The sequence below is a fragment of the Pteropus alecto genome, unplaced genomic scaffold (genome assembly GCF_000325575.1).
Source record: "Pteropus alecto unplaced genomic scaffold, ASM32557v1 scaffold511, whole genome shotgun sequence".
NCBI classification, from domain to species: domain Eukaryota; kingdom Metazoa; phylum Chordata; class Mammalia; order Chiroptera; family Pteropodidae; genus Pteropus; species Pteropus alecto.
In genome coordinates, this window is record NW_006431911.1 from 2,289,172 (window position 1) to 2,311,956 (window position 22,785).

The following is a 22,785-nucleotide window of genomic DNA, read 5'->3' on the forward strand; positions in this document are numbered from 1 at the left end:
AGAGAAGACACCCAAATACCGAAGTAACTGTAGGTAGAGGGCTAGATGGAATTGTTTAAACAATAAAATAAGTCACTTTCTATAAAGGAGTTTACCCGGAATCCAACATGGCTTCTTCTCCTCTCCTCCTCCCATGAGCCCCGAGGACAAGTGTGGCCATCACTGAATGCTTCCTGGGTTCCTGCTTCTCTGTCTCGGAGAAGGGCCAGCTAGGTAGCAAGAGCTGGAAGCACATGACTCTAAGGCCGCCTGCGCCAGCTCGGCCTACAAACGTGTTCTGTCTGGTTTGCAGTGCTGGCCCTCAAAATGATCTACCAAAACCTCAACAGGTCGCCAACATTTAAACCCAAGAGATTTCAGTGCAAACACCTGGATTTCTAACTCACTGGAAAAAAATGGTCCCCAGAGACAGAAACCGGCTAAAGCTGATTAGGGCCACTTGATAGCTTGCCGCAATCTCCGCCACTCTGTTACCTCTGACGTCTGGCCATTTGGTTGGGGGCCCAGCCCTGGTGGGTATTTGTAATCACGGTGCCAAGGTGAGACACAGAGGAGGGGAAATCCTCCCCAGGGAATGGCCCCGCAAAGAAGATACGTGCAGGGAGCTCCTGCCAAGCGGAGGCAGGCACGCAGCTTGGTATGAATGATGCTCACAGTCTCAGGCATGGAATCGTGGCCAAGGATGAGAGAGCTTGGGGACCCCGCCCTAGGAGAAGCGCTAAGAAAACTGTAAAGCGCTATTCATTTGTTTAAAAATTTACTGCAGGAGAGCTATTTGAGATGCGAGGTACCAGGAGTTAACCTCAAGGAATTCAGCTGGGCTGGGAGCAAATAAATAACAAATTACCACTATGTGATAAATTCCCTCAACGGTAGGGGCACAGGCAGAGAGCTATGGAAACTCAGAGGAAATGATTCAACATTAATATAAATTATTTTTCTGGTCAGCAAAATACCGAACCCTTAACCCTGTCTCACGCTCCAAAACAATACAATGGCATTATAACTATTTGACCGTTCTTTCCCCTTTATAAGCTTCAACAAACGTTTCTAGTCTTCAAGGTCAAGTCTTATCTGCCCAAGTTTCATGAAGGGGTTAAAATCATCAACGAATATTTATTGATTACTGTGAATAAGATGGAGGACTATAAGACAGTGGATTTCCACCCTGGCTGCTGTGAGAATTACTGGAAACATCTGGATGAACTCAGGAAGTTGGACTTAATTGATTGGTGGTGGAACATGAACAATTTTAAAATGCTCTTTAGATAATTGTACCTTGAAGTCCGGGTTGAGAACCACTTGCATAAGCGATGCTCAAAAATAAAGAGTCATCTATCTCCAGCATGTGTGGAATCTCCACAGAGAGGGCAGATGGCAGGTGAGAGGAGTCAGGAACCAGATACATAAAGCACGTGATCAGTTATTTTAACTGGCGTCTGCAATTCAAACTGAGAATTCCACCTTGATTATTTAAAAGTCCATGTAGAACTATAATCAAGTAATTACTGATTCACCCACCAAGGGGTGAGTGACAGCACTGCCATTTGCCAAGTGCAGGAAAAGCTCCAGGATACAAGAAAGTCAAGGGCAAGCCCCACACGGTATAGAGTCTGGCAGGGTGGGGAGAGAAGAAAAGCTCCAGTGAAACCCATGGCCTGGATACGGGTCACGACAACGTGCTTCCACGTGGCAAAATGCAACATCTACCCCAGGCTCAGCTTCTCTTCCGGACGGAGGCGGTGCTTCTAAAATAGTAATCGATTTTTAAAACGTACAGAGAGCACGTGCTGAGCATGAGATGGAAGGCTGACCAGGAGATTATTCGAAACATTCATTTCCCTTCTTTCTCTAAGGTGGAATATGATGCAGCGCATAAGTCAAATGATTCTATAAAAATCTGCCCAGCCAAAAACACCCTTTGCCCTGACTTGGAATTTAAGAAAACACGTGTACTTCCGAGGAAGTGAATCTCTGCGAGGTATCTTTTCCTCTCCTTTCCTGCCCATCAAAATCTGTTCTTAGGAGTCCCTGAGTTGTTTCCAAAGTATGTGTGAAACTAAGTCATTTTAGACCAGCAGGAGACAGGGAGGGAGGGTCCGGGTGGTGAATGTGTGTGGAATGCTGCAGGCCCTCAGCTCCTATAAGGGATCCTACTCTCTCCTGCCCCCATGTCCAGCTTCCTATCTCATGAGAACTTCTTTCACTAGAAAATTCCACCAACAGCTTCAGAGCCATCCCGCCTCTCTGTTTTGAGCCAAGCCCTCAGCCATCATCCTTTGGAACTACGGGTACACGATGCAGGAGAAAATAGGCTGACGATATCTCTCTTCAGCGTGGAAAACACAGCATTCCACATCAATGTGATTAAAGTGATACTTTGAACAAGTACCAGTATTGATTAAAGTGATACTTTGAACAAGCACCAGAGACCAAAAAGAGATAACGGCATAGCTCAACACCTTACATGTGAATGCTGAGGTGCCCTTCCCATGGGCACAGAAGAAACAGACAGACAAAATGTCACCTCCTGAGAGGCCTGACAACATGACAAGTCTTGGTGGTACTTCACGGAGGCCGGGCCATCCTATAATGCAAACAATCGTGACAGGCAGCTTACTGCACATTTAAGAAACGCTCTGCACAGAACATTCCAGGGAAGGGGTTGCAGGGAGCTGATGCCTCCCTGATTCTCCACGGAACTACTGATTCTCTCTCTGTTTTGATGATATCTGCCCATTTAGTTAGATCATCGGTCACCTTAAACTATCGCTTTGCCATGTAGCTTTCTTTGTTTATTTGGGGGTGGGTGGAGGGGGCTTATCAGAAACTCCTGGGTAGCTTGAAGGCTGCGTTTGGGTTTTGGAGGTTTTTTTTTTAGCAAGCTTCCCAGGCGTTTTGTAGGAAACCCCAAGAATTACTGGTCTACATCAGTGGTTCTTAAGCCTGGTTGCTAATCAAAGCCACCCGGAGAATATTTCGAAATTGGACAGCACTTGCAAATTATATATCTGATAAAGATCCAGTAACCAGAATATATAGATGACTCCTAAAACCCAACAACAGAAAGGCAAACAAGCTCATGTGAAAATAAATGGGCAAAAGACTTAAATAGGTATTTCTCCAAGATATACAAGCGGCCACTCGGCACATAAAAAGATACCCACAATCATTAGTCATTAGAAAAATGCAAATCAAAACCACAATGAGATCCCACTTCACACCCACGAGGATGACCATTTTTTTTTAAAAGCGAACGAACAAAAAAGACAGAAAAGAACAAGTGCTATCTATATAATAAAATGGTATTATACAAAAAGGAATGAATCCTGACACACGCTACAACAGGGATGAACCCTGAAAACATTATGCTAGACACAAAAGACCATGTAGTCTATGATTCTGTTTATATGAAATGTCCAGTATTGGCAAATCATAGAGATAGAAATCAGATTGGTGGCTGCCTGGAGCTGGAAGGAGGGAGCAGTGGGGAGTGAGTGCTTAATGGGTACAAGGTTTTCTTCTCAGTGGTGAAAATATCTTGGAACTAGATAGAGGTAGTGGTTGCCCAACACCGTGAATGCACTGAATGCCACTGAATTAACCATTTCATATGGTCAGTGGTTAATTTTATGTTACATGAATTTTACTACAATCTTTAAAAATGGGGAGGGGGCGGAAAATGGATATCAGGGGCTTCCTGGGCCCTGCTGATCAGAATCTCCTAGGGTTGGGGCGTCTGTATGTGTGTGTGTGTACAAATGCAAATATATACAAATATATAACTCTTAATCTTACATGCATCTAGGATTGAAAAGCATGCGACCTTTAATATAAAACTGAGAGCACTTCTATTGCTAAGACTTCAGAAGCTTACCTGATGCCACCAACACTCATCATGGGTAAGGTGTACAACATGCTGCCCCTCCCTCTCTCTGAAAAAAAAAAATCTACACATTTTCAAAACAACATAAATGTGTAACATTCAGAAAAATGAAGGTAAGCGATCGTAGCTATGAGGCCCTCAAGAGCAACATAACCAGGACGGTGTGTGAATTCAAAATCATGCCCCCGGAATGATGAGAAGACCTATAGCTTAGTCTGCACAGATGAGCGCAAAACAAACCAAGGAGGTGTCAATGTCAACGGACTATGGTGTGCTCACTACAAACACCAAGTAAAGGCAAATGTTAATGGACTCTTATGAGAACCAACAAGGACCAAAGGGGTAGGTGAAACAAGCGGCAGCCGAGGCCAGCTCAATAAAAGAAAGAATGATCCAACTCTGAGCGGGTTCACAATCCGTGGTTAGAGATGTCATCGGGCAGAAAGGACCCGGCCACTTGACCGCTGATCGCCAACGTTCAGTCTGTGGTTCCTGCGGGAACCGACCGCAAAACAGAAATGATGCCCGTAGTTTCCAGCCTAGGAAGTTCCAATTCTGTTCCCTGTAGATAGTTCCTGCAGGAATTTCAGAAATCCAGTTTAACTGATAATGATCGGAGATGGTAAGACATTGTTTTATTAAACAACTCCACTGGAGTGGAGGTAATCACCATGTGGGACCACTGTACATGGTATGCATTTGATCTTTTATAAACCAAGCCACTTTCTCTTTCTTGCTTCTGGAGAGTTCTGATTTTGAGCCTACCTTTCCAGTAAGTGTAAGACCTAACTGAAAACAAACAAACAAACAAACAAAAAACGATGGCCTGAAGGTCATACTTCTTCCCGCCTCTGCTTTCATGAGAGAGAAAAAGAACTTCAGTTTCTTCGAAACCCATTAATTAATACAAGAACAAGAACTTTAATGTAGGGCTGCCTCTGTGGTGAGAAAAAATCTCAACCACTTCTTACATCTTGCAGCTTTGCAAACATTACCAGCCAACTGCTTCACAAAACCAATTCCAGTAACTCATATGCTTGTGGTACCATTATGTCATTGGTTTGCTTCACGGAAAATTTCCCAATTTTCATTTATTTTAGTAGCTTGGAATATGCCAACGTACCTTCTTTAACTCCAGGTGGACAAGCTAAAGCGACCAAACACCAGTGAAACATAAAAGAGACCACGGGAAAGAAAAGAAAGACACAGAGGCATGCGTGTTGTTTCTGATACACGATCAATTGAAGATGTCACCATTGACATTGACGGAATCCAAATTTAGCTCTTGCTCCTACCCTAGCACCTGGTTGGGGTTAATCTACATGGTTTTATAACTCCAAAAATGATCAAAGTAGCATTTGTCTCCAAAGTAACATGCTAGGGTGTTATTTTCAATCGTGCAAAAAGGGATGACATGTACTCCAATCAGTGAAAGAATGGTTACTAACCACCCTGAAACAGATAAAAAGAAAATAATATGTTTCTCTGCTTTGCATAACGAGATACAAATTAGCCCATCTGAAGGAAATGCAGACTTTGGACTCCAAATATTTACTGAGCTGGCACTAGATTTAGAACTGAGTTGTTGACAATGACTCAGGAAAAACAAGTATTTTATCAGTTACATGTTTATATAAATCTGTATAGTGATCCATATTCTTAAAGGAGCTGGGTGACAAATGGCATAAGAAAAAGAATCCTCTCTGTTAATAATTTTAAAGGCCTGTTAAGTACATGAATTCTTCTTTAAAAATTAAAAGTATGTCTAAAGCCCCAAGATAGAGCTGAGGGTTGGGAGTTGCTCAAACAGGAATTATTGGTTCTGGCCTCCACAGTGGCACTTAAAATGCAAATGCTACTCTGTTCTTCTCCCCTGAGTACATGTGAACGCAAGAAGCTATTCTTGGTAATCCTTGACATTTTTGTCAATATGCCACCCGCATGGTGACATTTTGGAGGTTTATGATATTGCAGGGGGGACAATTTGATTTCTGGTGTCTTGGCTTTTAAAACTGAGATTAACAAGATGACAATCTTGGATTGACCTGAGCTAGCTCAATCACAGAATGATCTATCCGACATGCCTTCTGAAGCATACAAAATGGCACCACGGTGCTTCTGAAGAAAAGTCACACTGTGAAAAAACACTGCAGAGTTGGCCACCGTGGGCTAGAGACTTATCATTTAGATCCCAAACCACCCAACCATTAGAAAACAACTACCCACCGCTTTTTCTTTAAGTACACATAAAAAAAAAAAATCAGTTTCTAAACACACAAAAATTTGTAATATTATACGGGCATTCCAAAAGCATATCTGAAACTTCTCTAAAGACATACTCTTTAAGTACACAGCTCGACTGCTAAAATGACAAGAATGAAATCTATCTGCTGCAGATCCCCTATTCCACGGAGTTCCTCGCAGCTGCCATCGGCAAAGCTGAGGGACGGTACAAAGAAAAGGCCCAGCTCCTTTGTGCTGATCCAAACACTTCAGGCATGCTATCCGTTCTGACAGAACCTTGTAGCCCCCAAACTGGCAAGGATTCTGAGGGAGGGCCTCGGGAGCAGGAGTGACTCAGACAAGCAACTACAACACAGGGTCCAGGTCCCTAAGAAATCGTGTCTAGGTCTGAGAGTGCCAGGGCGCTACCTCTCAGCCTGAGCGGCCATCGTCTGGCCCTGGGGAGGCATCTCCTTCTCAGTCTTCTTGCTTCGGCTCTCGTCTTCCTAGTTCCCCCCACACACGTAGCAGTCAGAGAGACCCCCAAAAATCATAACTCTCCCCAACGGAATGGGGAGACTGGCTCCCCGTCCTCCTCAGAGCCACAGCCAGAGCCCACAGGCCCTTCAGGAGCTGCCTCACCCCAACTACCCTCCCCCACCGCTCTTGCCTCAGCACCTGTGCCTCCTTCTTGCTAAAGCCTCAGTTCCCAGATACCTCAGGCTCCCTCCTCATCTCCTGCAGACATCACTCCAAGGCCCCCTTAACGGTGAGGCCCCCTGACACCCTACACAAACTCACCTCACTGCCCGGCCACCTCATCCTGTTGGGGTTCTCTCCCCATAAAAAGTTCTAACATACTCAGTTATTGCCATTTGCCACCACTGCAATGTAGGCCCCACGGGGGCAAGGACTGGCCGAGAATGGCTCGCTGGGGCAGGTTCCCAGCCTCGACACTGTTGACGTGTGGACTGGGTCGTTCTGGGCTGTGGAGGCCGTCCTGGGTACTGGAGGATGCTGGAAAGCATCCCTGGCCCCCACCCATTGGATGTCAGCACCGGCCCCTCCCCACAAGCTGCGACAACCTAAAATGCCTCCAGACATTGCCAAATGTCTCCTGGGAAGTGAAATCGCCCCTAGCTGAGAACCGCAGTTTTAGTGGAATTGGTGAATCTAAGGGTAGGAATATCTTTTGCAGCTTGGGAAACACGCTGTTAGGAAAATACCGAGGTGAATCATGGAAGTGGCTGTGAACGTTTTCTGCTACCTCTCTAACCCCATTTCACCCACTTTCCCATCTCCCACCACTGACATGTGACCCCACAAGAGAGAGGACTTTCCAGAGGCATCAGTATGGACATGCACTCTGAGGGTTTCCTTCCAAGGCCCCATAGCACAGCGGTTGGGACGAACTTAATTTCATCCCAAAGCTAAGTTCACCTGTGCATTTAGATGTACTTCCAAAAGCTGTTAACACACATATGAAAACTGTTTCATGGATATTGCACAAGGCTGTGGAGAAGATACAGCTGAAGATCTTGACCTTGATTCAACTTTTATTCTTAATGTCTGTCCAATATTAAGTGTCTATTAATTATGGAACGATTATTCCAATCATATAATGTGAATTTTTAAAAAGTCTCTAATATCACTGAGTGCTATAAATACCAAGCTCTGGAACAAGATGACATCCATACCTGGAAATCAATAATTCTGTACATATTTAGGGTATTTTCAGATTTGTACCCAAGCTAATACAACAATAATGAAAGGTAAAGATGCAAAAGCTTTAGTCATGTTAACATGTTGCATAAACAAGTATGACACTGATCACAGGTTGGTAAACTACGCCCCATGGGCCAAATCCAGCCTGCGTCCTGTCTTTGTAAATAAAGTTTTATTGGAACATGGCCAGGCTCATCCACATTTAGGTATTGTCTCTGGCTGCTTTTGAGCTACAACAGTAGAGCTGAACAGTTGCAACAGAGATCCTATGGCCTGCAAAGCCTAAAATCTATCTAGCCCTTTAGCAAAAAAGCTTGATGGCTCTGTTCGAATCTGTTATCTGTCTTTAGTAACGTATCATTTCCAATAACTTCACTTACCCAGACACAAAACCAAGAGAATGCAAAGGACAGCTCCAAGCAGAGAAGAAAGATAGTCATGATGAATTCTGAGCTCTTGTCTTTACACTGGTGAGTCTCCGGTGCCATACAACTAACTACAAGGTAAACGAGGAAGCAACTCAGAAGCAGAAGTGACGTAATGGAGGGAGGAAAATTTGATAGGCAGAAGAAAAAAAACACACTGAAGAATCGCAAAGCTGAATGACTACTTAATATGACAAGAACAATTAAAATGTGTCTACTACACACTAGACATTGACCTAAGTGCCCCCATTTTATGGAAAAAGAAACTGAGGTTTGGGGAGCCCAAGCGACCTGCCTTAGGGCGCATAGTAAATGGCAGAGCCACGAGTCAGACTCAAGATCAGCCATGTCTAAAATCAGGCCTAACCATACTTGGGTGGTACTTACAGTTAGTGGTACATTTCAGGACATACCCTGTGTTTACTCATACAAACCCTAACTAACAAGAACGTGTCACATTTTAATACATCTAAGGAGAAACAAATAACATGTAATACAATTTTAAGTGGTTTTTCCAAAACTATGTGAAAGATATATTTAAAGGCCCAAATATCAATGGGTCCTTTACCCACAAACTTCATTTTACCCCAAACACTGCCACGTAATCAGATGTCAACTTTTCTAAAACAAAGAGCAGGGCTAGTGAGTTATCCTGTAAGATAAATTCCTCTGGATGAAAAAGCGGTTTGCCTTGGTGAAAATTAACTATATTTTTAATCTAGTAATCATCACCACGTGTTACATGATGGTATTCTCCCCTTGTTGGCAATACAGTCCGGTCTTTGCAACTTTTCTATAATTCTAAAACATTCCAAAATGAAAGTGTATTCAAACAACCAACATACAAACAACCGTTTGGTTGCATTCATCACATACCAACAACTATCCCCTAAAACAAACATGGGAAAAAAACCACTACAGAGAAAATAATTGCACATAAGCAGTATTATAATTATAGTACTTATATAATCATAAATATCAGAAGGCAGTCTAAGTGGTCAAAAACAGAAATATTTAACTTTTTATTTCAAAATCATCACAGAGTCACAAAAAGTTGCAAAGAAATGCACAGGGAGGTTCCGTGCACCCTTCACCCAGTTTCCCCCAGTGCCACATCTTGCGTAACTCTACAACCCCAAACCAGGTAACTGACATTGGAACAAACCACAGAGCTTATTCAGAGTTCACGTGTGTGTGTGTGTGTGTGTGTGTGTAGTTCCGTGACATTTTATCACATGTGCAGTTTCTACAACTATAACCAAGATACAGAAATAGTCCACCACTACAAGTCTCCCCTTGCCATTCATTTATAGCCACGCCCACCCCTGCCCCACTCCCTAACCCTTGACAACCACTAATCTGTACTCTAACTTTATAATTTTATTATTTTAAGATATATAAACGTTTTACACCTACAGTACCCGATCTTCCTAGGTGTATAAACGGAATCATACCAGTTTCCTTTTGTGCATTGTGTTGGCTAGAATTGCATGGTGGTTTCCTCTAAAGGGGATGGATGGGCTAATATCAGGCTCTCCCTGTGACACTGTCCCCGAGGGTCTTTTCTTTGATTCCAGGTCTGTGAGGGGGGTGGGGAGGTACAGAGCAGTCAGGTTTCTTCTTTCCTTCTGAGAGCTCTGAGCAGACACATATGTGCACACCCATGATTCCCACAGTACAGATGGGGGAGGGGTTACCATGGAGCACAAAAGAATGAGAGTCCTATACCCAAATTCTCCCAGAAATTAAAACTCTTTGTACCATTAAACCTTAGTTTTTTAACTGTGTGCTTTTTTTTTTAGCTTAATTGACATGTAACACTGTGTAAGTTTAAGGGACACAGTGTGATTTGATACACTTATATACCGCAATGTGATTGTCGCTGTAGTGTTAGCTCACACCTCCATCACATCACATAATTACCATTTCTTTTCTGTGCTGAGAACACCTAGTCTCTTAGCAACTTTCAAGCGCACAATACAGTATTGTTAACAATAATCACAATTAGATCCCCAGAACTAACTGCATTTTTGATGAAAATCTTTCCCAAAATGGTTATTTTCCTGCCTTCTTATATAGCCTTAATTTGCATGTCATTTCAATAATCCAACTTTCCCTGGTTGTCTTATGACAAATGCGGCACCCTTTTGGGGGGAGAAATTTCAACCGAGGGTTCCTTGACTAAAAGGTCCCCCGCTGGCTTTTATAATTCTGAGCCCCTTCTCTCTAGTTGCCTAGACTTCCCTCTGTGATATTCTCACCCAGCACCCCCTACCTCATCCACCGCCACCCCCACTGACCAATGGTTACCTTGATTAAACCACATATTCTCTTAAGATCATGGGTCAGCAAATGTTTTCTGTAAAGGGCCAAACAGTAAATATTTTCAGCTTTGCAGCCACATGGTCCCTGGCCAGAGACTCAACTTTGTCCTTGCAGTACAAAAGCAGCCACAGACAATAAACACGTGAGCATGGCTGTGCTCCAATAAAACTTCATTTGTGGACACTGAAACTTGAATTTCACATAACTTTCACAAACTACAACTCTTCTTTTGGTTCTTATTCAACCATTTAAAAATGGAAAACCCATTCTTATCTTGCAAGGCTGTACAAAAACAGATGGTGGGCTGGATTCAGCCCGCGGGCTGCTATTTGCAAAGCCCTGCCCTAAGATCTCTCAGGACCAGCCATCACGTTTGGGAAACAGTTTACACTCCATAAACACTGGTTTGTCAACTGACGACAAGTATGGTCATTCTCATTGTACATGTAAGACAATCTGCCCATGAAGAAATACAGGGAACTGCGTGCTGGCATGGCACAGGTGGCTGGAGCTGACTTCTGCATCCTCGGACTTCAGTGCTGACCCACCGCCATTGTCAGTTGATTATTTTATGTGAGTCTTTTCGTTTCCCGGCTCCCTTGTCATCTTCTTGAGGAAAAGGGCTAGGCGATGTTAATTATTTGTTACCCATCCTCCTTTGCACCAGGCACAGACAGAGCATCCAGGTTATTAAAGTTTTCTGGCTTCCTGTCCCTAATTTTAGAAAGAAATGTGAAATATTTTATACTTCTCTCTTTCTCAGAGTAACAAACTAAAAGCTAAATTAAGTCGATCTCTTTTCTTGATCCCCATTTTCCTTAAAGGGTGCCGGCTGCTCCATGGGCAGAGTTCGCACAGCTGCCCTCAGTTAGAATCACAAGATGGCGTGTCCTCTGCATTAAACCAAAAGCAGAAACACAAAACCAGATCCTTACAACATGGATGAACCTCAAAAACATGATGCTGAGTGAAAGAAGCCCGACACAAAAGGCCAGAGATCATGATTCCATTTGTATGAAATGAATGTCCAGAACAGGCAAATCCATAGACAGAGAGTAGATTGCTAGTTTCCAGGGGCTGGGAGAAGAGGGATACGGGAAGGGACTATTTAATGCAGCGGTCCCCAACCTTTGTGGCACCAGGGACCGTTGCTCCTATGAGAATCTAATGCCTGAGGATCTGAGGCGGAGCTGAGGCGGTGATGCCGGCGCTGGGAAGCGGCTGCAAATCCAGATGAAGCTTCGCTTGCTGGCCCGCCGCTCACCTCCTGCTGTGCAGCCCGGTTCCTCACAGGCCACAGACTGGTACCCTGATTTAATGGGCACAGGGTTTCCTTTCTGAGTGAAGAAAATGTTCTGAAACTAGACAGTGATGATGGTTGCACAACATTGAGACTATAATAAATGCCACTGAATTGTTCACTTTAAAATGGGTAATTTCGTTATATGAATTTTACATCAATAAAACTGCGTTTTTTTAAAGAATGGTGGTAGATCTATATGTTCTTTTTTTCTTTTTATTTAAATTGAGCTATAATTGACATATAACATTGTGTTAGTTTTAGGTGTACAACATGATTTGATACAGTATATATTGCAAAATGATCACAGTAAGTTTAGTTAACATCCATCGCCACATGGTTACAAAATTTCTACTCTCTTAGCATCTTTCAAATATATACTACAGCATTGCTAATTATAGTCACCATGATGTAGCTCTGTGTTCTAACGGTGGAAGGAGCACCTAGACGGAATGATAAAGTAGCAAGTCACGGGAAAAAAATTGATTGTATAATCCCATTTATGTGAAATCCCAAAACAAAAGTCTGGGTTTATGCACATATTTTAGGTAGAGGTGTAGTAGAGAAGGGTCTAGAAGGATACAAAGCAAGCTGCGTATTTATGCGGCGTGTCATTCTCGTATGGCAAGAATGCCTCAATGGGTTCCCGTATAATAGAAAGAACACTCTAGGTCCCTGTGGGCCTGAACATTTTCAAGGGCATCCACGGTCAGTTCCACACACACCTGTGCATCAGAGCACAGCACCCACCAGGACTGAGTGACATCTGCAGGAGAGGAGCACGGCTGGCTGCAAGCAAAACTCAACCAAACAGCTCTTTGGTCACATGATGTCAAATAATTCATTTTAACTAAGTTTTCCCTGATTTGGCTGCATCGATCAGTTGATCAGTCACATAAAGTGCATTAAAATTCCTAAATGAGTACGCAGGCTTTAGATGGGCCTACTATCAGGATAGTATCGCCCCCTCTTTAAAAAGTCAATTTTCTCTTAGAAGTAGGCCAGTGTGCAGAAAGGGTATTTCAGGACAGAAGTAGGAAGATGGAAGGGAGGGTGCGAAGATGGGGAGCTACAGCCAGACCATCCCTGAACTGGTCGCTGAATGCCAGGCCCCACACCAGAAGTCAGAGCCCAATAGCCGGGCATGACCCCGCCTTAGTCCCTGAACTACCAGGCAAGGGCCGCTACTTGTCCTGGGCCAGGAAACCCAAAACGTCCCCATCCCAAATCCCACAGGCTTCACCCAGGCACTCTCACCTGTCCCAATATAACTGCCACTTCCAAAAATTATCAGAGACCCAGGAAAAAAGGGCAAGAGAAAATTATCCCAAAAGATGGGATGACCGATTCTCAAGCAATATACAATAGAAGAGCTATTTGTTAGAATTTTGAAATTTATGTCAGGGGTCCCCAACCCCTGGTCCGTGGGGACCCCTGGGCAGGCAAGCAAGCAAAGCAGTGACAGAATTGAAAATAGCTATGTCTTTAATTCCATTATGTCAACTCTCAACTGTTTTACTCATAGAAAAATGACCAAATGCAGTGACAGAACTGAAAATATCCACCTAAGATCAATATCATTACACTGTATTGAGTTGTAGCGTTATCATTAGGAACAGGAGCACACTCAAGGCTCAAATTAAGGAATAGAAACTTGCCAGAGAAATTTACACTGCAGGTGATAGAGTTAAAAGAAGGAAGGAGGTGGGGGTAGGGGGAGGAGGATGAGGAAGGGCTTCTTATATTCACATGTACAATACCACCCTGTTCTCCGTCAAATTTTCTCATTTGATTATTTGAAAAGTTAGTATATTCACATAGTTCGAAAAGGAAAAGGGATAAAAAGATATATTGCCCAGCCCTGGCCGCATCTTCACTGTTCCTACCACCATCACCCCCAAACAGGTACGCGAACAAACAAATCTGAATATAGACACTATCCCTCCTTCTTACGGTACCTGGGGCCCCTTCTGCACCTGCATATGCCGTGGACTTCCTCACCTCTGATCTCCAGACTGGCACCTTTCCAACGTGGTGCCACGCGGTGTCCTACATGCAAACAATTCAAGCTGTCTTGTAGCCGGGACTATCGCTGTGTGGGACCCAGGCACTGCACGTCACGCCCCTCGCTCATGGACCGTCGCCACAGCCCACACTGGCCCCATGTTACACAGGAGGAAACTGAAACTCAAAGAAGTTAGAAGGAGGCCCAGTTACCTAAATCAGCCGTCCCCGACCTTTTTGGCACCAGGGACTGGTGCTCCTATGAGAATCTAGTGCCTGATGATCTGAGGGGGAGCTGAGGCGGTGATGCTAGCTCTGGGGAGCGGCTGCAAGTACAGATGAAGCTTTGCTTGCTTGCCTGCCCAAGGGTTCCCACGGACCAGGGGTTGGGGACCCCTGACATAAATGACAGCCACGACCCTAAGGCAGCTCTCTCCAGCTGGTCCACAGAACAAGGGCACCTTCTCCTCCTTGAAAAATAAGCAAATGATCCTCTTTGACCGATTTGCAGAGAAAAATTAATAAACTCACAAAGTCTATCAATTTTAAGATTTTCATCTCCAGTTCTGTTAAACACCAGCACCTCCTATGTCACTTTTCCACTAGCCCTGGCACAAAATGGTTGTGAATCTTGGTTATACTCTGCAACCTCCAGGGAAGCTTAAAACACGGGGCTGCCGGGGCCCCACGTGCAGATGGCGCCGGGATTCCCGAAGCTCACAGCCAGGTGGGCTGCGTACTGCCCCAGTGCGGAGGCCCACTCCTGGCTCTCCAGGAGCCGAAGCCAGCAGCATGCCAACAAGAACAGACAACAGCTGATCACGGCCAGCCCCAGACCTCGTTTTTTCCATCAAGTACTCGAGGTCATGTTTATATTTTGACATTGTAAACAGATGAATGGTCATTTTTCTATGAGTAAAACAGTTGGGAGTTGACATAATGGAATTAAAGACATAGCTATTTCCTGTATTCTGCAGGGAACGCCTCAACAGGGAGGGCACTTCGGGGCGGCTTCCAAAAGGGCTCTAGCCACGCGGTGGAACAGTATTTGGCAATGAAGAGGAATGGAGCACTGAGCCATGCAGCGACACAGATAAAGCTCCAAAACATTATGCTGAGTGAGATAAGCCAGACACAGAAGGCCACAGATTGTACGACTCCATTTATACGAAGTATCCGTAACGGGCGAACCTATAGACAGAACAGATGAGTGGCTGCCAGGAGCTAAGGGAGATGGCGAGTGACTGCTCATGGGCACGGGGTTTCTTTGGTGGGTGTTGCAGATGTTCTGGAATTAGATAATGGTGATGGTTGCACAACCTTGTGAATATACTAAAAACCACTAGACCGTGTACTTTAAAATGGTGCGTTTTATGGCGTGTGAATTATATCTCAATTGTTTTAATCGGGGATGATGTTCAGGGCAAATCCAGTCAACCCATACACTCAGAGGGCTTCCCCACCCTGGAGACAGGAACCTGTCCACGAACGCAAATCCAAGTGGCAGGAAGAATCCATCTCCTGCAGTAGCTATCTGGTGTCCTGACCGAGCTCCACGTGTCCTGGAAATGTCGTACTCATCTTGACAGTGCTCTGTGTCCTGGTAGCACCAAGGCTGGCTCACAAGACTCGCTTGTGACCCACTCACCTGTATGAGAACAATTCAAGCTGCCTTGTAGCCTGCGCCTGTCTCCCAGAGGCTGGCCCAACCAGCTCCCTTCAACCTTCTCTTTCTCTCCCTTAGCTCCCTGAGCTTTAAAAAAAAGAAAAAGAGGACCCTCCAAATAGAAAATGCTGGAGATTCCACTGTTCCATAAGCAGCCTTTCAAGATGCCCTCGCCCTGTCTTTCTAGAGCTTCTGAGCAAAGCCAGAGACAATCCTCTCACCGCTCCCTCGTCCACAGAAGGCATTGGAATGTGTCGAGGCATCTCAGGCAGCGCGATTCCCCCAGCCCACCTGCACACACACTCAGAAGGCCAGGCCGGCTCGCGAAGTCGCTGCACAACACTGAAGTGTTCACGGATTCATTTTCTTCTGCTCCACTGTGGATATCTGTACACCTGACAGTCACTAACTACCTGCTAATCGTGAATATTCTAAAAATTGAAGAATATACTCATACTAAAAAGCTTCATCCCCAAAGTTTCATATGCTGATATTACTATTTGTATGGTATAGTAAATTCAGGATTTTTCATATAAATGTGTTCTTCCCGGAAACACAGAAATCAGGGCTCTGTGTTCTTACCTTCTGTTCTGTAGCGGCTCGTAACTATCAATTGGCTTGAAACAAACTCAGCTACTAGAAATGAATCATTATAAGCAAGTAGATGTCAGAAGTAGTTCAGGTTCTCAACCAGGCCATACTGCCTCCCCCTGCAGACATTTGGCAATGTCTGAAGACACTTTTGGTTCTCATGACTTGGAGGCATCTAGCGCATAGAGACCGAGCATGCTGCGAAACCTCCTATGCTACACAGGACAGCCCCACAACAAAGAACTACCCAGCCCCAAATATCAACAGTGCCGAGGCCGAGAAACCCTGCTCTAAAGTAACACCTGCCCAGTCTGGATACCTTTTAGGACACTGCACATCAGCAATACAGTAAGGTGAGGGACTCAACATGCTTCTCTGTGTAACCAAGTCACTGAACACAATCAAAACCAGCAGTAGCAAAAACAAGGGAGGTTTATGGGTAGGGTTAATAGAAGGCCTTTGAATTGGCCCCTGGTGAGTCTCGGCTCCTCCTAAGGGGTCTGCAAGATTCCTTTGGCCCCCGTCTTGATTTCACCTGCCTAGTTCAAGCATCAGCTAAATCTTGACCACTTCTTGTCCCCTTCACAATTTCTCTTACATAATCCCTCCCATTTCTAGGCCTAGGGCCCTGGATCTCTCTAGCTCAGGCCCATCGCTGTCCGTGAAAACCTCTGATAGTTTCCAACTGGTCTCTTGTCTAGCAAATCCACCCTGCCCACCACCCCATATTTGGCTTGCTCATCAGATATGACTTGGTGCCTAATGTGAGCCAGACTCTGGGCTCAGTCCACAAGAAACAAGGCCCCCTAGGGGTATTGAGAGGAGCCAGTGAGAAAATAGATATGAAATACTTAGTATGGTACCCCTAAGCACGCAATAAAAGTCAGCTACTGTGGTTATCATCAAAAACACCAAGTTGACCAGATGTTTCCATTCTCACTGAGAAAACAATGCACAGGCTGTATTAGTGTCCTACTGCTGCTACAACAAATTGCCACAAACCAAGTGGCTTAAAACAACACAAATTTATTATCTCACAGCTCTGGAGGTCTGAAGTTCAAAATCAGTGTTTTGGTTTTTGGTTTTTTGTTTTTTGTTTTTTGGCTAAAATCGAGGTGTCAGCAGGGCTGGGTTCCATCTACAGGCTTTAAGGAAAAATCCATTTCCTTACCTCTCCCAGCTTCTACAGGCTGCCTGCATTCTTTGGCTCATGGCCACATGACTCCCAACATCTGCTTCTGCTGTCACGTCTCCTGTTCTCACTCTGACCCTCCTGTTTCCCTCTTGTAAGGACCCTTGTGATTACACTGGGCCCACCCAGATAATCCAGTATAACCATCTCATCTCAAGATTCATTCATAACTTAATCCCGCCTACAAATGCTATCTGCCATGGAAGGTAACTTATTATAGGTTTCAGAGACTAGAACATGGACACCCCTAGGGGGTTATTATTCTGCCTACCATGGATGGTGGGTTAAATATCAAACAACGATGAGTGCAAGATAAAAATAACCAGTGGGTATAATACGGTGCAAGGGGCACAGTTACCTAGTCAAGGGAGGATCAAGCACAGGTAGTAGACCTGGGCCGAACTCTGGAGTTGGAAAGACACTGCCCCTAGTTGGCTATGGGAAGCAAGGTTACTAAGTCACCCTCCTTTGGCCTAGTTTCATCACCTGTCCGCCTACACTTCTGCAGCCATTGTGGCCTCTCAGTGAAAGCATCCACGCAGATGCCTAGAGCAGTTGGCACATGGCAAGCACTCCACATATGTCTGCCATAACCAGAGACCCAAAGGATTCCAGCGGGGAGAAACCAAGAGGAAGGAACGGCATGGTGAAGCTTTAGGGGGAAGGGCACGGCACATCCGTAAGCTCCATGGAGGTAGGGATCTGTCTGCTGGTGCTCACCGCTGGAGTCCTGAACCCTGGAAGAATGCCTGAGACTGAGTGGCTGCACAACAGTCATCGAATGAATGAATGAATGAATGGAGGCAGGATGCTTAAAACTGAGTAGGGATTGGCTGGCATACTGAAAAGAGCACTGGTTCCTGGTCAGAAGGCACCGCTCAAGTCCCTGTTCTTCTAACTGTCAGAAGGACACACCCCTTGGCTGTGGCCCTCAAGTGAGAAATGAGGATTATGAACAAGACAGTCCTACCTCGTCCGACCCCAAAGCTGTGGATTTCTAAGTTATATGTGCTCACACCCGCGTCTCACCTCCCTTACACAAAGACTCTGGGTCAAGCCGTCCGATTTTCTCATTTATTCCAAACATACCAGCACTTCCTCATCTCCAGCACTTTTCTCACGTTCCCCCTTTTCTTCTCTGGTGCTGAGAAAGCCCGAGAAATCCTCAATCCAGGAGATTGATGGATAAGGATAAAAATGCCCCCAGGCACAAGTAAGCTCTCCCTCCTTTTCTGGGAAACCACCGCCACCTGCTAATGGTACCTGGTGACCATCATTGTCTTCATTTTATATGTCTGTCTCCCATCTCCCAGACAGATGTCTCTATCTACCATCCCAGCACACAGGAGGCTAAGAATCTCTGTAAACAGTTCTTCATGTTATTGGATTTAAAGGGGAATAACTGAACTCGGTAGAACTTAACTCTGCTTTTATTCCATCAGATTAATTATATTGGATTTATCAGAAAGGCAGTCAACATTAGCAAAAGGACCTGGGCTAGAAGAAGCTCACCAGGTGACCTTTAACATGTCACCTGACCCAAGGGCTCCTGAAGTAGAACTGACCAGAGAAGGTGAAGCACATTATTTCCACTTCCAAAATCAGAGTGAAAGGGAAGAAAAGGAAACCAAACATCCGGGAGCTATTTTTGGAAATGAATGACTTTTCCATTCACTTTTAAAAAAAAAAAAAAAAGGAAGGAAAGAAAAAGAAAGATATTAGACCAAGAATAGACCAAGAAGTGGTTGTTGATAATCTAAAAGAAAGAAGATTCTTCCAGGAGCCCACGTCTTATGGCCTTAAAAGCAAGACGCCCCTCCATGTTCATACAAACACTACCTATAATCTTAAAAACTGAAAAATTGAGAAATCATTACTCGTTTATCAGAAAGTTTATGTAATCCCAAAATAAAACTGTGCGGTAAATATAGTAAATGTCCTGTTAATCAATACTAAGGAAAAGTTCCAAGAAGGTAGCAACGAATGATGTCATCTGGCTCTGTTCTGTGGGGCTCCAACCTGGCAAATTCCTGACCCATGGATTGTTTTCTCCTTAAAGCAGTAGCCTGTCCGAAGGACTTTTAATATACCACAGAATTCCTCCATGTGGCACAGTCAAATCCACCTCATGAACAAATGGGTCCCTAAAAGCTGTTGTCATGATATCATCTGGGCCTTCCACCATCATCATGATCGTTTACACTCTGCTTTGATCTCAAATGTGCTATGGTCCACCGTTCTTCAGCTGCTCGAGGTTGGCATTTCCAGGGCTGTGCAATAAAAACTGAGCTAGAAGAAACAGAACATGAAGTTTCAGCCACCCGGTCCATCTATCCGAAAACATCAACACGATCCCGCGGGAAGCACATGTTATGTATATACAACCATCTAAGGCACTGAATTTTACCAAAGGAAGCAAAAACGTTCTTCCCACAATGTCTGCCTAAATGGTAAATACCTTTTTATAAAGTGGTCCCTGAACTCCGAGTTAACATATGTAGAATACATATGTGCCATAATGTCAACCACACACGACTCACCCACAGAAACTACCAGCCACAGAAATGGTGAATTAACTTCATATTTTTGCAGAAAAGTTTTTGGATACGATTCCCAGAAAACTACGAAAATTATACTCACAGTACTGATCGCAGAGAAAGTGAATTTAAGCCTAAGGTGGGTTCATAATCAAACTAAAAGAATTCTGTCTTGAAAGTACTGAGATGTTTTACACATCTGCAGCCACATCTGTAAAGATGTCTCCTTAGGCTTTCAACCTCTTTGTTGTGAGTTGAAAAAGAAAGTACAGCTACAATAATTCACCAACACGCCTTGAGCTGGCAATATCCAATGCTGTTAAACACAACAATGAATGGAATGAATAGAAAACTCGAAGATATTGTTTACAACTGTTGGCCCTCGTTTACTTCGCTTGCAGCAGTCTATTTTATGCTATTACAGTTTGTAGGAAATTATATATGAAACGTTTTAAGTCAGCAATAATTTTCACCTAACCTACTAACATTCAAATTCCTCCATAATTTCATTTTCTTTAAAAACCTATTTAATGGCCTCTCTCTTGTCAGTTTTCACTTCAGGAGCCGTTTAGGGAAAGTCCTCAATTTCTTGAATACTGCTTTCTGGTCATGTGAATTAAAGGTGACTCAAAAGGGTTTTAACTGTCAGATGCACATGGAGAATATGCTGTGCTCCGACACAGTTTTTTCCACATAATAAAACAATTCCAACTCTAAATGATACCCAGTCACCTATAAAAATCGGCAGGGTTCTGTTTTGAAAGAAGAAGAAGAATGACTATTACACCATTTACACCCTTCAGAGACTCCACTTAAATGTTTGTGGCTTGCCGAACATTCCATACATATTTCGGGCAAGGTATTATGGGAGCTGAAGTGCAAGCTGTCCCCTGCTGAATTTTCACTCACTATAAAAACAATGTCTCATAAAAGTATACACATGTTTTTACTTTACAAAAAAATGTAAAATATCCACTTTTGTTCACTCGGTTGACACTTTTAGCATTAGAAACAGGACTTTTTAAAAATCTCTAACATAAGCGATGTCTGAAAGGGTGAGAATGTCAGTCGGTAACAGACTTCTGGAAGGAGAAACATAGGAAATGTGCACGAAATGCACAGAAAGGAAGATTCTACAAGCTCACTCCTGTAGGGTCTGCTCACCTATGTCCTGGGTCGTACCATAAAAACGGAAGTTCCTACATTTATACTTTTCATCACGAATCCCCACTCCAGTATAACCACAACTGTTTTATATTACCCTCATAAAATGAACCTTCGCCTTTTCTAAGCAAAACAGTATTTTTAATTGGTTCATTTTCCAGTTGTTTGGGTTTTTAACAGACATACAGCCTAAAAGGGCACCACATTCCAAGTAGTTCTACCAATTCCAGAACCATCCAAGGCTTGATCAAACAGCTGTGGCTCTAGCCTTTGGTTAAAATTATAATATGATCTCACCTGATTTTCAAAATAACTAAGCACCTTTTTAACCCATAAAACTATGCTAGGATTACCGAAGTTTCTGAGTCCAGAAGTTTGCAAAGTTCAGAGAGAATATTAGGGAACTATGACCCTTTTGCTTTGTTTTCTTTTTCCCTATCTGAACCCAGAGAAATCTTCAAACAATAATTCAGCAGCTTCCCTCCTCCAAAGTTTATTTTCAAACGCCAGTGCCATGCAGCGCTGCCTTTTCCTGTGCAGGTAGGAGGAAGCAGGCACGATGTCACCACACTGGGCCTTTTAAAGTCTTAAAATCACTGGGAAGCCTGCAGTATTTCTTTTCTGGCACTCAGGGCCGTGGAGAAAAGTTGCTCCAGATACGACGAGATATCAGATAACCACTGGAAACACTGGGTTTCAACAGAATTCCCACTGCCACACACACACAAAAAATGCATCTCTCCAAAAGCAACTGAATCATAGAAAAAGTTAAGGAAAAGCATCATTACGTGAACTTCATTAAATGCAATAATCCGTTTTTTACACCATAGGATTTCTTTACATAAATGGGACAACTTAGCGACCTATCCATATCTAGCACAAAAAGGAAACCTAAAATTCAACTCTTGTGTTTCGTTTATTCCAAAAGCATCTGGGTCTAATCATAACCCATTCTGGCCGCAGTACACAAGGCTGTTTCAATCAGAATTTTAACTCAATGTTTAAGGCGCTAAAGAGTAACCTTCGCAGTTTGGGAAGAGGCTCTCTCAACTCTCAAAGAACTGGGGATCCCTAAACTGTCCGGTCTGGCAGCGGTCTGCGGATGGAAACTCGGCTAAGTCCGCCAGCCAAAGAACGCTCACCACGAAGCTGGGGCGCACGTTTGTGCTCCAAGGTGACAGCTCATTTGGCCACCGCGGGGCCGGAGCGCCTGCAGGGCCACAGACGGGGATCGTGGGCCACAGAGGCCCGGCAGGGATGGGCGAGGCCGCCGCGGAAAAAGGAAAAGAGGGCCATCCGTCAGCCCCGGCAGAGGAAATTCCAGGCGCCCAGCTCCCAGGCGCCGGTCAGCGGGTGACGTGAGGGAACCAAGTCAAGAGTGTCCGCCCGCGGCGGGGGCCGGGACGAGGCCGGGGCTCCGCACTCCGGGGCTTGAAGCCGGGAAAGGAGGCGCCTCGATTCTCGGCCAGGGCCCCGGGGTTGGGGACGTGGGGGCCTCCCGGTGTCCTCTAGCCTCTCCCAGGGCCCGAGGGATGGGAAACCGAAATCCTGGCCGGGGCCCGAGCCCGCGCCCCCCGCCGAAGCCCTTACCGATCGCGGGGGTCGATCCACGACGTCTGGCGAGTGTTGTGGTCGATGTAGAAGATGCGGCCGTCGTAGTCGCGCGCCTCCTCCCAGCCGGCGGGCAGCGGCAGCTCAGAGCTCTCCCGGGCCCGCGACGGCACGGAGGACACGGACGGCACAGGGA

At 44.7% G+C, this 22,785-nt stretch overlaps 1 protein-coding gene across 4 annotated transcripts in view; it reads right to left on the bottom strand.

The window, feature by feature from the left end:
- The window catches only part of WWC3 (WWC family member 3), a 102,401-nt gene extending 79,622 nt beyond the window's left edge, over positions 1-22,779 (bottom strand). For 3 of the 4 annotated variants that reach the window (XM_025041072.1, XM_015599309.2, XM_025041073.1), the window contains exon 1: positions 22,629-22,753. The gene's annotated coding sequence lies outside the window, so the exon portion shown is untranslated. Of the gene's footprint in view, positions 1-22,628 lie in introns of all 4 variants that reach the window. The other variant, XM_015599306.2, reaches the window with a different exon arrangement.
- Between the last annotated feature and the right edge of the window lie 6 nt (positions 22,780-22,785).